The sequence below is a fragment of the Drosophila gunungcola genome, unplaced genomic scaffold, assembly GCF_025200985.1.
Source record: "Drosophila gunungcola strain Sukarami unplaced genomic scaffold, Dgunungcola_SK_2 000001F, whole genome shotgun sequence".
Lineage (NCBI taxonomy): Eukaryota > Metazoa > Arthropoda > Insecta > Diptera > Drosophilidae > Drosophila > Drosophila gunungcola.
Window position 1 is genome coordinate 15,223,643 of NW_026453197.1, and position 16,406 is coordinate 15,240,048.

The 16,406-nt window shown below is 37.0% G+C and overlaps 1 protein-coding gene across 5 annotated transcripts in view; it reads left to right on the forward strand.

The window, feature by feature from the left end:
- Positions 1-16,406, forward strand: part of LOC128263064 (putative neural-cadherin 2) — a 119,247-nt gene that overhangs the window by 51,865 nt on the left and 50,976 nt on the right. Inside the window, exon 1 of one of the 5 annotated variants that reach the window (XM_052997727.1) lies at positions 14,227-14,693. The exons of 1 other annotated variant lie outside the window; for it this stretch is intronic. The gene's annotated coding sequence lies outside the window, so the exon portion shown is untranslated. Of the gene's footprint in view, positions 1-14,226; positions 14,694-16,406 lie in introns of those variants that run through there. 3 more of the 5 variants (XM_052997730.1, XM_052997726.1, XM_052997729.1) reach the window with 3 other exon arrangements.

Here is a 16,406-nt window from a genome sequence, read left to right on the forward strand (position 1 = left end):
ACCATATTTATTTGTATTTGAATTGCTCAGAATTGCTTTCATTTCTTCGAGTTTGAAATTATTTTACAGCCGATTGATATTTCAGAAAGACCTTAAACAACAAATATTTTATGTTAATTTAAATTGTTGTTTAAAAATCTGCAGTCTGAACCTTTCTGTCCAAAAGGACGCTCTTTATCAGAGCGATCAATTTCACTGTCAAAAAAATAATACGTTTGCATTTTAGCATGTTGCTGGTATATTAAGCACTCCCTTGGTTGCATTTCAGAGGAATATTTATGTACCTACCATATTTGCCCATCACAATATTAGCATACATATTTTCTAACTATGATATGCCACATAAACATGCCAGTCGCAGGCTTTAGCCCTTGTTGCATGCCACATTTGCATTTTGCTTTTAATTTTACCGCTGCATATTTACATAGCTTCCTGGCCTCAAATGCCAGCGTGCCTGATTAGGCGTCTCATTAGATATTTTCGATAGTAAATAATGCAATTTTAAGGCTTCTATTTATGGCAATTTATGCACCTCATTATGATAGTTGAGGCGCAAATTGCAGACAGTTTTTTCCGCAATTTGTCACGTTTCCCAAAGGGAAGGGAACCCTGCTTTACCGCGTGGCCTTATCAAGGACGTCTTTGGTTGCTAACGAGTGTCAGCTGCGGCGGCGAAATCTTTGAAATTCATGTTCAGCATGCAAACGATGTCACAAAGCGCCGCCTGCAAAGATATTTGCCTTGACGAGCGTGTTTCAAGCTGGGTGAAAATTCTTTGGCAAATCGAATTCTGTCTTCGGCGGATTAGGCTTTAAGCCCTAGAAATGTGGAAATTGTGGACGAGTTTCCCAGGTTCACTGCACCCCCACGTGGAAAACGAATGTCGGCGAGAGCAGAGTCCTTTATTTCAATTCACTGTTGCATAAAACGCGGAGCAGTTAAATGCCTTGAAATAAACAACAGCTATTTCTCAGAGTGTGCGTGTTGCCAGAGACAAATAAACAACAATTCATTTGTCCGGAAAAAGGATGGATGAGAGCGAAGTGTACATGAAGAATTACTTTTAATTGGACCGCATGTTTTTTATTTAATGCAATTAAGTAGTTTTCTCGAAAATTAACAATAGATATTACAAATTTTGATTAGCATACAGCTTTCATATTAATAAATGAATTAATAACTAGTATCCTACTTTTTAAATATTTAATACAAATCAACACTGTGCTCTGGATTGAATAATTTGCCACTAATTGTTAATTCCCATTTTGTATTGTATTTTTTGAGCAGTAGATGAGCTCATTCTTATTTTTGTGAGTGCATAATAAATTCCAGTGAGGGGCATTTATTCAACGCACTCACTCATGCAGTTAGTGTGTCACTCTGCGAGCCCAGGCAACCCTGGATTAGTGCACTTTGCGGGCGACTGTACTCCCCCATCATTCATATGAGGCATCATGCCATTGGCATTTATCTTCGTTCTAAACTGTGCATTGTTCCGACTTGTTTGTGTGGGCCTTCCCTTGTCTTTTGTGGGTTGATTTGGACAGAAAATAGATGGTCAGACAGGACATGTTAATGCGTTGGACAGTTGACAGTCTACCTGAGCGCACTTTTGTCCCGAAGCCCCCTTTTAGCCATGGCGTATTGACCGCATCTTTGCCAATTTTGTAATAGTTACACTAGTTCCAGAACTCTGTTCCCATTGTCATTGTCCCCTAGTAAGTGCATGTATGAGACTGTGTAATGACAGCCCGAAGGCTTTCACTGGGAGCCTCTACAACATTTGTCCATCATATTGCCACTGGTACATTTTCCTCCCAAACTTAATTGAAATTTAGAGCTCTTGAAATTAACTTTTCAATTATGCCTCCGCAATCGAATTCAGAAACGAGCCCCCCAGCCCCTGGCTGCTTTTAATGTTTGCCAGTGCTGCATTGGCGAGTTTATAGCATGTTAAATGTGTTTTATGTTGTCAGTGTTGTCGCTGTTTCTGTAACTTACACACTGAGAGAAACGCTTTGCGAAATTAGGAATATTTATACGTATAAATTGCAAAAAATGTTGTCAAAAAAATAAATATATTAGAGTATGAGCAGCCTTAAGCTTGCAAATGGATTGAAATAAAAAATAAGAAATCTTTTTTCTATATTTCAAGTTTAAGGATTAATACAGTCACTTAACGGAAAGTTTTAGGCGGCCGAAACCTGCCTATTTGAGAAATCCAATTCGAATTTGTTTCAGTGTACCCAAAGTGATCGCCGCCAAGTCCATTACCATCCGAACTGCTTTCTGTGTATTCCGTGCTGTTTTGTTCTCTTGTTGGTGGGCAGCATGTTGACAACAACAACACCGAGTGCATACATGCCTCGTTGCAGAAATTATAGACATAAAAGCTATGCGCCTGCCATTTTCCTTCTGCTCCTGCTTCTGCTCCTGGTCGAGCACACATCCTGCTTAAATATCGTTCAACTAGGCCAGTTCTGACATGACAGTAACTTCAGCTGCAATGCCAACAACGACAACATCAGCAACAACGGCAACAACATTAACTGTTGCACTGTCCTCCTTGCAGAATGACATTCATAGGTGGTTTGAGAGAAGGGGCCAAATTCCGGGCCATACTGAGGGATAAAAATTGCATTTATGCATGTGACGTGTTGCTCGCCCCGACACGCCAGCAATTTGGTGGAGAAAAACGGGGTGAAGTGTGTAGAAATTTGCGGGTTGGACGGAAAGCGGAAGCGAAGTTTTCGGGTCTGCATCGGAGATTTTCCTGTCATTTGGCGACCGCAACGACCAGACCAGCGGCAGTAGAAACAAAATCAAGCTGCTACAAAGCAACTGACATTTTGAATGCAACGGCAAGTTGCTGTCAGAATGGTCACTTCAACCCCTTGGTGCCTAACTCCTTAGGCGTATTGACCTACAAGCAGGTATAAATTGGCAAAATAACTTGTTTGGATTGATTGTTTTGAAAGAATCAACATGGTAAAAGCAGTATTTATTTGTCAAAATTAATTAGTAAAAAAAACCTTTGAGTATGTGATCAAATTGCCTCAAGCAATTATAAATAATTTTGTATTAACATTTAATATTCTTCCTGATCAATCAAAAATATTCCTTAAAAAAAACATAAAACAAAAAATGGAAGGACCTTAAAAAAATTACACTTACCATGAAATCATAATTATTTAGCCAAATTTTTTTATTGTTTAAAGTTTTAATTTGGCTTCTTTTGTATTAAATTAAATACTTTTGAATCGCATGCAGAACTAACAAAAAAAGTTTTAAAAGAGAAGCAGCCGAAAAATACCAAAAACACATCGTTTTTGCATCAATGCTTGGTGTTTTTTGCTGTCAAGATTAAAGGCCGCCAAAACAGTTCCGAAAAAATGGCGAAAATCCACTCCAACGGCCGAATCACTTGAAGTGGACGTGGGCTGCATCAATGCAGGACGTGTAGATCTGGCGAACGCATATAAATTTCTGCCCTTTTTGGGGTCAGCGGGATAATGCCGATGGGCGTGGCAGCTGCCTCTAACGCACATGTGCCAGTAATTTACATGCATGTCTATTTGCCGGCGCTTGGAGGTCGCTGCCTGTCAGGACACTGGTGAGAAAGACAGATGGATGGCAGGGAGTGCGGAAGGCGGAGTGCGGATGGAAAACTAAGAGGAAAAGCGGGAAAAATTCGGAAAGAGCAAGAGAGAAAGGCGCAAAAAATTGGACTTGTAAAATTCGCCAGAAAGACGCCCATTGCCGATGCAAAAGGCAACCTTCAAAACAGTTGCATGCATTTTTCAATTTTAGAATGACGAGGCGATGGTTTATTTGCCACACCCCCTTTTTGCCAGTCCCCTTTTTGCCACTCCCCTCTTTTGCGCCCCACTTTTCCCGCCCTTGCATGCAGGCGTTGGTTATTCTGCTGGCTTAAAATTTCACCGCATGACATTCATCATAGAGCAGGACCGCTTCGACCCCCAGCTGTGTGGGATGGGTTAAGGCTGCCACTGCTTTTTCTCTCTGTGTATATGTGTGCATTAGATATTTGGGTTTGTTTTTGTACTTGCACAGAGTGGGGAGTGAGTGAGTGTGTGCGGATATGTGTGTGTAGCCAAAACAAACATTGCAAAATTTATGTCGTCTCATAAATTTGTAGCATAATTCTGGAACTGCTGCTACTGCCCTCCAGCCGCCACTCGAAAATGTTTGGCTGCAATTTTGTACTTCTGGCCAAGAGCAACCCAACCAGACCAGTTTCGACCCGGATTTGCCTTTGGATCAACTTGGTTTGGCCTTTGAGCCATTTGCCTCGCTTCTTTTCTCTGTTTGTTGGTCTAACGAACCGCGTAAATGCAATTTCTCGGCTTCTTTTATTTTGTTTTCCCTTCTACTTTGTTGCAGGATAAATCAAACATTTCACATATAATATTTAAGGAATTTAAATTGGAGCTTCTAAAACTTAAAAGACTCTTTTGACAAGAAGAAAATATGTTTGTCTAGAAATACAAACGGCTTTTAAATGTGTGTACACATTATTATTTTGAATTGGCAAAAAAGTTTTAAAATATATAATAATTTTTTATACAATTTATACAAAGTAGTTTTTCTAATTAAATAAAAAATAAAGGTTTTCCTTTTATTTATTTGGACAATGTATATTTTTTTGAATGCCGAAGAATATCTCAAAAATGGTTTTTAGCTTTAAGGAGATTTTTTCAAAATTCTCTAAACCCCAAACAAAGCGTCAAGCTGTAAGATCGAATCATATGAATAATTGCCGTTAATTTGACGGTGTCAAAAGCTGGAACGGATTAAAAGTTCGATAAATTGAGTGAAATATTTAAATCTCCTGCGACTGCTGCACTTCCTGCCAGCAATAAAAGTTACGTCAAGTGTCGAAGGCAGAAAAGTAGCCACAAGAGCGTTTTGCAGCGCTGACAACAAATGCCAGTCGACAAAACTTTCTGCATGCTAATCGAAGGCAGTCAAACCCAGAGAATCCATATAATCGGGCTGCAACTCGGAAGCTGGCGTCATCAATTATTTCCGGCTTCGGGGAATTCAGGGCTTAAGTCACTCGGTGTGCACCGTCGCATAAATCAGTTATTAAATTATTTGCACTGCCGGGTGGGTTAATGGCAAGAGTCACAGCTTGTGGAGTGTAATGCGCTTACGTGGAATTAGGCTAAGACCCGAAGACTTGCTTAGAAGATTGCGCATACGCAGCGTATGCCTTTAGCAGTAGCAGTAGCAGCTAAACGGGTCTTTGGCCATGTCACTTAAACAGACCCCCTGACTTATGCATATGCAAGCATGCGGGACCAGCTTAAGCAAGGTAAACCAGAATCCAGGAGCCAGGAGCCAAATCTCATGCCAGTGACAGCTAAGAAATGCAAGGGGAAACTTACCCGAGGCTGTGCATCAAGTAAAGGCATGATTTAGTAATATAAGAAAAGTGATTTTGTTGCTTCACTCAAAAATTACTTAGCAGTCAGATTATTTATTTAATTTTGATTTTAAACTTTAATTCCCATTACAAAGATATAGCAACAATACATTTATTTTAAATAAAACAAAAAAGTTAAACTTGTAATTAATTATAAAGTAACTGAGCTATTTTTTCAATAATTAAGCTACAACTTTATTTATTGACAACATATTGCCCTTAAATCGAATTAGAATTTTAGCTTTCCAATTACATGCTAAAATAGGTATTAGAAAAGAAAGCTAGCAAATAAAATATTTTCATTTCCTGCCTAATTGTTTTTTTACCTAGGGTTTTAACCATTGTGTCCTACAGTTAGTCAACAAAATGACTAGCTCTGGCTTAATAGGATTATGGTGGATAATAGTTTATTATTATCAAATTAACTTCAACAAAAGTGTTTCAAAATCTTACCGCAAACACTTTGAGCTTCAGCTCTCCAACTTTCGGCTAGAGTAAAAACTAAACCTGTGTAGTACAACCGAAATTGCGGCCCTGGCAATTATTTTTGCTGCTCTTTTGGCAAACAAAGGATGGCAAGAGTGAAAGCTACCTTCGTTCAAGCAACATCCTTCCTGAGTTACTTTCCTTTGCCGCTCAGTTGACTTGCAAAATGGCTGAAATTTCAGCAGGCAGCCAAGCGGGCCCAATTTGACCTATATGCATGCCAAAAAGGCTCAAAAGGTGGACAACACGATTTTAATAATTCATTGAAATCAACGAAACTGAAGCATTTTAATGAGTCGTTTTTTAAGCTTGCTTTGCTTATTGAATTTGCATTTTATCCATTTGTGGTTAGCATTCCGGCACTAATACCCAGATTTCAAAATTAAAAAAATAACAAATTCTTTTTGAATAATGTTGAGCAATTTGTGGCTGCGTTTTGGGCAGACAGAACTTAAGCTTTGTCATTAATTTAGCTTTGAGGTCGCCAGCCTGGTCAGCAGATTTTCAGTAGACCACAAAAAAATGGCTTTAAATCCATTTTATGACCATGGCCATTAACCGAAATTTGTTTGTCATGTGAGGCAAATGTTTACGATGATTCGCATACGGCAAATGTAACATTTTTGGGACGAGCGCTTGTAGTTTTATGGCGGACTCATTTGCCTCGAGGTGAAAGTGTAACTATTGGCCATTGAAAACTTTTTTCTTTAGGGGGAGGAAGGAAATCACGCATACGCCGGGGTAAACACAACGCTTTTGGCATTGGGCTGAAAAACTTTTTTTCGGGCTCACAACTTTGCTCATTTTAATGCTTATTAAATATGCCTGGTTAGGTTTTTAGGGAAAAACCTTTTGCAAAAAAGAGGATTGAAGGATGAATCTCGAAACAAGGATACCTAAACAAAAAGACCTTAAATAGTTTAAATTCAAAATATCTTTAAATAAATAAATACTGAAAAAACGATGAAATCAACGATTAACTTTACATTTAATTTATAAATAAAGGATCAAGATCTTAAGCCCCCAGTTTAATGAGGCATATAAACATAAATAGTTCTTTCAGTAGTTTTTGTATTCATAAGCAACAAGGGGTTATTTAAAGTTGTAGAATTCTAAAATCCAGCAAAAAATAAAACCAATATGCCATTTAATGGCTAGCGGCGACGGAGGAAAGAACGGTGGTAAAAATATAATCAAAATAGAAATTGTTGATTTTTCGTTTCGTTTCGCATACTAACGAGTTTTAAAAAGTTTAACCCACCAGCAGGCGAGCGACGCACTTGCACGCACACTCACGGTCACATTAATGTTAACCCATTCCGCCCCTTGACACATTTACTCCCAGCGCATTCGATTTCATTTTGCATTTGTGGCCCTTGTCGCTGCCTTTTTTGTGTGCCCTCGCCAACTGGCGACTCTTGTAATTTCCGCTGCGTGTTTTCCTTGTTTTTTTCTCGTCTTTCCCATCGTTTTCCCAATGTTGTAACCCTTTTTTATTTTCGCTTTTAGGCGGTCGGAGCAGCCTTCTCACAGCCATTAAGCTCCTCGAATTCCTGGGTCCGGGTCCTGGCAATTCCTGCCGCCTGCTAAACTGCTAAATGTCGCATAATTATCGTATTTCACTGGCTGTTTTTTTTCTGGGATTTTTTCGGGGCCTCCCTCCAAAGATGTCTCTCATAATTGTCTGCTCCTGTTTTTGCAAATCCCCTTTGAATATTTCATATATTTTATTGCTTTGAATTTGACAACATATTTGCGGCATTAAAAGAAATGGGTTTTTATTAATTTCGGCAGGGAAAAATATTATTGTTTACGTTCGTATAAAGGTAAATGAGTTCTCTGCAGCTAATTAGAAAGGTTTTCGAAAGGAGGAACCAGCTGAAAAGGTTTTGTTTCGCTTTGCCTTTGCGCTAATCCCTGTATTCATGCCGAATTCTAAGACCCCTTTTTATATTTCCATATCTTTGATAAATTTGGTTGGGTACACATTATCTTTGAGTCATTAAAAACTTTCAAACCACTCCAATTAATGTTGACAATAACAATTAAAATCATTTAAGCCATTCAAGCTCACTTAGGCCAACGTGTATACCATGTATTTCAACTGCAATAACCATAAACTATTTGCACAAAACTTTTCGCTTCGCGGCATCGTTAAAAGGACAACCAGTGGAGCTTCAAGTGTCCCTTTTCCAGTCTCTCTCTAAAAGCCGCAGAAACTTTTGAAAGTCCTGCACTAATCGTTTGACTCATACACACACTAACTAAAGGATAGAGTAGTCCTGGAAGTAGTAGGCAACTTTTTAGGTGCACAAAACACAATTCAAGTTTTTCGTGAAAATTATTTCTGGCTCCCCATGCAGCATGTATTATTTTCCTTCCCTTATTTTTCTTTTGGCTCCACTCCCACATTTTTGTTGGTTTTTTTCTTGTTCTTGTTTATGTCTTGGCTTTTTTTACGAGTTATCCGAGCGCAGAACAACATTTTATTGTTTTGTAACGTTTTATTTCAGCTTACACTTTTCTTTAGTTTATGTGGCCCTGCGAGCCTAAAGTTTTTCAAACAATTCCACCCAGCTGAGTTTGAAAATGATTGCTTCTTGGCTTTGTGGGCTGGGTATCATCTTTATCCCTCGTTTAGCCTAAGCGTTTTATTGTTTCTTAAATAATTATTATGCATTGTAATTACATTTAAGCATCTTATCATCGTTTAGTATCCCTGGTTTATAGGTGTTCGCTCGGGGTCTTATGTGAAAACTAACATTGTAGCCGAATCATGTGTGGTTTCATTAAAGGGATTCACCCGTTTGCCCTTCTTCCATTTCAACTTTGTGGCTACACACATATCGGTCAGAGAACAAGTGTGTGGAATGCCTTTCGGGGCTGGCTAAGTGTGAATTTAATTAGAATTTAACTGGAGAGTCATGTAGACAGCTTTTGAAGTGGGTTAATGCTGTTGAAACGATCCAAAGAAAACCCGAAATTGGGGCTCTAGCAGCTCAGTTTGATTTGACCATAATGTCTCCATTTCATGGCCAATAAATAAATGCCCAAGCCCCTAAAATCCCAGGCTCCATGGGTTGCCAAGTGCGAAAACATTGCAGCCATTTCTATTCATAAAAATAAACATATAAATGCATTTGTATCTACATGTTTATGTATTATATGAAGATAGCAGCACATAACATCACAGAGTGTCTGCGATAAGCCAACAAAACGTAGAGAAGGCGACAAATGCCAACAATGGGAGTAAAAAGTGGGAAAATAAAATCCATAAATCGCCAGACAATGCAACAGACATGGCGGAGAAAGTGGGTGAAATGTAATAAAAACACAAGTCACAAAAGCAAAAGGGACTTCATTTCTGCAGCAAAATGCAAACAGAAAAAAACATACGAAAACTGCATCTTGTAGTGGCAATTTTTGGACTATATCCATCGTTCATCTCGTTTTTATTAAAATGTGCAAAGCTCAACTCAAGTCAGGTCAGTCCGACCGGCTTAGATTCAAAAGCGAGCTAAGCTCACTCAACTGTAGTTATTGCTTCCATACTTCTATACTTCTGGCCAGATCCCCAGACCCTGGCAATATCAAAAGATGTCGAATCTGCCCGCAGACCAGCTAAAAGGACAGGACCTTACACACACACACACACACACACTTGGCCAGCCCAGCACTTGACCACATTTGAAAAGAGTTATGAATATTACAGCAAGGTCTGCACGAGAATCGTTGTTTGGGGGCTCCCCTATTTTTATGGCCCCAATGTGTAAGCGTGTGTGTATGTGTGCGGTTGAAATTGTTATTTTCTTTATTTATTTCAATTTATGAGATTTTTATATGCATGCGCACTTTTGTGGCTTCACTTTTCATGCAAGTCGAGCAGAGTATATTGCCTTCCAAATAAAGTTTTTTTTTAATCAAATTTGTTTGTAAATAACAAGGTTAGGGAAGTCGGTAAATTTATGAATATATATGAAATCCGATATCAATCTAAATGAAGGCATATTGTAGTGGAGAAGAATTAAGAAGATAGGTGATTTTCATTATACTTAACTTATTTAAAATATTTATGAGTATGAAAGTGTAGATGTAACTTGGGAAATGTTAGTTAAAGTAAATATTTGCAGTTTAAATTGCAAGACTTTTATAAAGTATTTTTAGGCTTGCCCCAATTAGAAAGTTAATAAAATTATAAAATAAATAAAATGCTTCATCGAATTTTGATGTGATTATTTTGTTTAATAACAAACCCATTTTTATGAATTGTAAGACATACGCATAAACCTTTTTTTCTGGTTTTAACAAAGTTCAAGTTCCTAACCCCTGACGAGCTAATCCATTCCCCTTTTATGTTGACTGCCAAGATGAGCTGAAAATAAATCGAAAGCCAAGTACTGCCAGAGAAGCTTAACAAATTATCACATCCATTACTTGGCAACCTTCTGAAACCATTCGGAGATTAGGAAACCCAACTGCATTTGCCACTAATTCAATTTCAAGGAACACGCGAAAAAGACAAAACTGAAAAATCGGGCGAAATATATATGTATTTCGCTGGAAAAACTAGATTAAAGCGACTGCAACTCGGTCACGAACTGCCATAAAAAGCGCAGTGAAAATGGGGAAAAGCGAAAAAAAGGGTGGTGCTATTATGGGGGGAAAGGAAAGTAGCTCAAAGACTGCCGAGAGTGTGTACTGGAGTTGATATTTGCGCATCAGTGAGCACATTGAACTGTCAATGCCAGAAAAAGGAGCAGGCGAAGAATAAGTTCCCTGGAAAATGAGGGAAAAACGGGAAAAGCGTCGCCATTGCCAATTTATCAATTGCAGTTGGCAATCGACAATTGACAACGACGAACTCCGACGACTAATGCAGCCATTGCCGTTTGACCCGAAGGTTGAGTGCTCCATAGTCATCATGTGCGTGTTGAAAAAGTAATTACAACGTGAACTGCCAACTATAAATAACAAAAGGGGGGCTTCCATGGAACGACACAGTTTTTATTGCAACTTTAAAGTGTCATTTTGGGGCATAAATATTCCCCACAAAAAGATCGCTCCCCAGTCCCCTTCCCCCCGAGAAAAGCTCCTTTTCCAACTCCAGCCTCTACGGTTTCCTCAGCCTGCATAAATCAACGTAAATGAATGCTATTTAGTTGATGGCACAGGCCAGGAAATGCGCCGCTTAGCCAAACACACTCACAAAGATGCACACGCAGGTTCTTACAAGTGTACACTCAGAAAACAATTATAGAGAGTGCTTCAAATCATTTTTATTAATTTTGAAAATAATTTTAACAATTTGACTTATATTTGCCTTATTCATTATTTGATCTCTTTAATCTTTAATCTTTAAAATTTTAAAATACAAAAAAAAAACCGCCCAAAATAAAAAAAAATAAGTTATTCATTAAATTCAGTACAATATTAAATAAATTGCTTTATTTACTTGTATTTGTTATTTATTATTTTCAAAGTACATACAACAAATTTTTCTAAAATGAGATTAAAATATTATTCTTAGTGCTAATAAAAGGCATTCAAAATATGTGTTTTTTACTCTAATAACAAATTGAATATTGTGTGTTTTGAAAGTTTTAAAAAGAGGTATTCTATCATATTTCTATCTAGCAAAAATCGAAGTATCTTAACAACTTTAAGCATACTCCTTTAATTTTATATAGATTTTTTTCGAATTGGTTGCTAATTTCTCTAAATGCACAAAACTCTTACAGCAGTCTACAACTGGTAACAGTTACAAATGCAGTCAGTGGCTGGCATTTTCCACATGCATTTCTCAAATGTGTACGGAAACCGAAGCCAAGTGCAGGCGGAGCGATGTTGCCAAGCGAAGAAAGATGGCCCAGAAAGAAGGACTGAGGCAGGCCGTGGGCTGAGATCCCAGTGTGTCTGTGTTTGGCAGTTCCGTTTGATATTAGCCAACTCTCTTCGGCGAATTTAGTAAACATTGGTAGCCACGAACACTGGCAAGTGCAGTTACGTCCCTTCGAAATGTTCAGAGGGGGTAATGCATTTCTGCGGTTTTGGCCAGACTTGAGGACATGATTTGGGAGGCATTTCGTTGCGTCTTGAGTAACTGAAGATGTTTGGCCTGCCATCCAAATGCGAGCCAGACAGGCATATTTTGCATACTTTGGGGCTAAATCAGCTACACCCATAAATTCGATGCGGAAATACTTGATGTACAAGTAGTTCAGCATGCCAAGTTGAACGGGTCAAACAGATCCCAAATGATTCTGTTCAAATTTAATGGCATAGCCAAAGGCGATTAGATTTGCATTGAGTTGAGCAGTAAAACTGTTTTAGATTGTGACGAAATATTTAAGGAAATTACTTGTCACTGATTTTAAAATTCTTATTCGATATATTATACATATGCACTTTGTCATTTGTTAGATTCGCATTGAAATCAATGCAGGCGATACCATTAAAAAAATGTTATAAATTTATTCAATAAAAAAAATTGTTCAACCATTTTTATTTTTGCATATTTTTCTTAATACGTAAAAACGTAAGGCAAACTGATTTTATTGTGGCATATTTTTGAACAATTAAAACAACTAAATAAATATAAAAGCAAACACAAATAAATACAAGCCGTTATGGAACATCACATAACAGATTTTTTCAGATACTGTATTTCATTCTTGTCATTAATTAATGCCATAATTGTGTTAATTAAATATATTTTTTATGATTTGTTTCAGGTAAGTGAACTTAAATCCTTGAACGATAATCACAGATGCGTAAGTAGCGGAAAAAACTATGTTTACAAAAGCAACTCTCACTGTGCACTGGTAAACAAAACTAGTTAATACAAATACTTTGTATTCAGTTGAAATATTTTAGCTTTAATTTTTCATCTATAGCGGTTTTTAATTTATTAAAATTTGAAAATAATTAATTTTTGTTAACTTCTTTAAAGCTATATTAAACTTAAATATAATACATTTCTAATATATGAACGAAAATTTTAAATTAAATATTTAAAATAAATAAAAATAAATATATTTTAAATAAATTAAATAAATATTGAATACAAGCTTTTGAATTCATTAGCCACATTTTTATCTTTACTATTATATTTTTTATTCAGTGCACTATAACATAAAGCCAAATGCGCATTTCAAATAAACATAGTGACGAGTGGATATTAAATAAATAAGTTGTAGATTTCTTTTCATGCCCCATGGCAATCCGAGATTTTCCAACAGGCGATGTCCGATATCCAGTGCCGGGGATAATACCTTCCACAGGGGCAAACACTCAGGTTGGGGCGTCGACAACATTGTTTTATTAAATACAAAGTAATGGCCACTGCCGTCCAAACACTCCCACGCACACCCCCACACTCACACACGGATTCACACATGCAGACATGGCCGCACTCTGACTCCGGAACGGCTTAAATCATTTTCCAACTTTCCACGTATTTTCAGTTTTGTTTTTTGTCGTGCTCTCTTTATTGTTGGTTGGACGGCACTTAATTTATGCAACAATCGTTACACACACGTGCTCTTGGCTGAGGCTCGCACACCCACCATCATGAGTTATAGTGACATTTTCAAAGTAGCAAAATTTAAGTCTTTAATTGCCAGCTTAGCCCCGAAATTCTCTTGAATAATGACAGCCGCAGCATTAATTGAAATTTCTTCACAACTTCAAATCACTTTTCAATATGCTTACCTCGCACAAAGGTAACTAAATTAACTTGACATCTATTTGGATTTATGCTGGGCTTAACCCATAACAAATGTTGGTTAAACGAGGGTTAACAGAAAAAGAGAGTCTGGCTTATGTTGGGTATGATAAGAGAACTTACATTTTGTTTACAGCGGCTGAGAGAAAATATATTTTTGTAAAAGTATGTTCGCGTCGACTGTTGTTGACAATTTAAGAGAGTTGCTCTGTAAGGAAAGCATATAAATGTTAACAACTTTGCAGGAGTCTTTTGTTTTCAAATTCTAACTCAGCTATAATCAGGGATACTTATTTATCTAAACTAAGCTTAAGACAAGGCTATTCAGTTTTAAAAACAACATTTTAATTAAAAGAAATCTAGATAAACGAAAGAGGGTTCATTAATTTTTACCAAAATCAAAATATATTTATGTGAGCTAACATTAAAAATAACTCCTTATAAAAACTATTATGATTTACATGTTCTGTTGAAATAAGATTGCACTGTAGCATAATTACATCAGTATTACATTATTCTCCACAATAAAAGCAGTAAATAAAAATATAAAATCCATAGCCTACTTATTGGGCCATGTTACTGCTGCCAACATTTACTCAGTTACTCTGACTTGTTGAGTTAACAGTGCCAATGCTTGACCATTTTCGCTGTTAACTACCAACTACCAACCGGTAAGAGAAAATGTCCCCTTTTACGAATGCCGGCTACTGGCAACCTACTAACCTACTGAGGCCGCTCCCGCTGTCGCTCGTTATCACATTAGGAAAGGTCCTTCACAAAGCATAGCAGTAAGTGCCACTGTAAATGCTACTGTACAGAGAGCCCACTGTATAGGGCAGCATCCCGACGTCGAAGTCGCAGCACACATTTTCAGTACATTTTGAGTTGTTGACGGCGGAGCGCGTGTTCTTCGGCATCCGATTGCCCGGAAATGTAAATGTGTGTGTGTGCCATCCGAGTGGCTGAGTTGTAAAAAGCATGAAAAATTACACCCAAATGTAAAGTTGAGTTTTGGGGAAGAAAAAAAATACAGAGGTCCTTTTCGTTGCCATACGACAACAAAAATAATGAATGAGATAAATTATTTTAATGTGATATGATAGCCGACAATTTATTCGCGACGCGCTGATAACGCACAAATTTCCATGGCAATCGTTTTTAGTCGAAATAAATAATGCAAAGAATTAAATTGAAATATCTGCGTGCTAGAATGTTGTGGCGTCGCGTCGCTTAAATGCCATTTTATCACAATCGATGCGTGCGTGCGACTGCTTTAATTAATATTCAACCGAAACGCGTGGTCCCACAATGATTAATGGAATATGTAATCAATTAACTGAAAATGGTTTAAGAATGGTGTCAAACTATCCACGGAATTTACACGCACGTGCACATTAATTAAGCAATGCTTTGCGCGGCAAAGCGGTGTGAAAAGTTTTGAAAAAGAATTTGCAAAACTTTTGTGGTGCATTGATGTGTAAAAAATGTTTGTGTGATTGTGAATTTAATTGAATATAACAAATAAAATAAAACTATTTAGGCAGTCCGCACGAATGTACACAAAAATTACAGAAACAACAAAGAATAGCATTATACAATTATGAGCATAAATCTTTTGACAAATGACACTTTTAAAGTAATGAATACATTTGTCGAATGAAGTTTATTAGACTATATTCAATTTCGATAATAAAATGATTGGAAAGAAAAAAACACAACAATAAATTTAACGACAATAAATACTATCATAGCCTAACAGTTTTGAGATGTGCAATTTATTAGTCCGAGTCTAATTATGGTATTAAAATAAATTGCACGAAAAATGTCAATAAAGAATAATTGTCGTTTTATAGTTATAGTTTTAAGTTTTAACACTCCATAAAAATAAACATTAGAACAGCATTAACAAACCTTTTTTTTATAAAAAAAATTATTTTTGTAAAATTATGAACTTATTAAAAGAAAAAATTAAAAATTAAAATTTTTTGTTCTTCTTAGGGGCGCAATAAAATTTTTTTCCCAAATTGTGTTTAAGATAAAACGAATGGTTTCTTGCAAATGTCTATAAATTATAAATAATTTGAATAAAACAACACTGAAGACAAGCGTATTAATATGCCCCATAATTTATATCTTATATAAGTGATTTTAGTGGATTAAAGTTTAAATAACACAAACCGCACTAAAAGGATCATCTATGCCAACAAGCTTACGTCTTGTATAATGAACTGTGAAAGATAAATATGTCGGCCCGCGGCGAGTACAAACCAATCTAAGCGACTGCACACGAGTAAATAAATAACAAATTACGCGCAAAACGCAAACAATTATGGACAATGCAGCAACAATGTCACAACAAATCTGAAAACACTAAGCGGCTTAAGTGCCATTCATGTTGTGTACACACACAGTGTCAATCCCGAAAAAAGCCCATCAGAAACATGATTAATCTCAATTTATGACATCAGCATGGGCGGCTCAAAATCAAAACTGCAAAAAATTGGAAGGTCTTCTGCCAGGCGCTAACGATCAAACTAGCAATCAATCAATCAATTTATCAATCAACACTTCACGCTAAAGTTGAGCAGGAGCTCCGAAACTAAGCCATAATTGACATTTATGGCTGAGGGCCCTAAACCCAACTAACCCAAACAAAATTCATGCGTAAATTTCAGTCTGCGATTACGGACAATATGATTTATGCAGCAGCATAATTAGTGTTTCAGCTGATGGGTGCATATATATCAT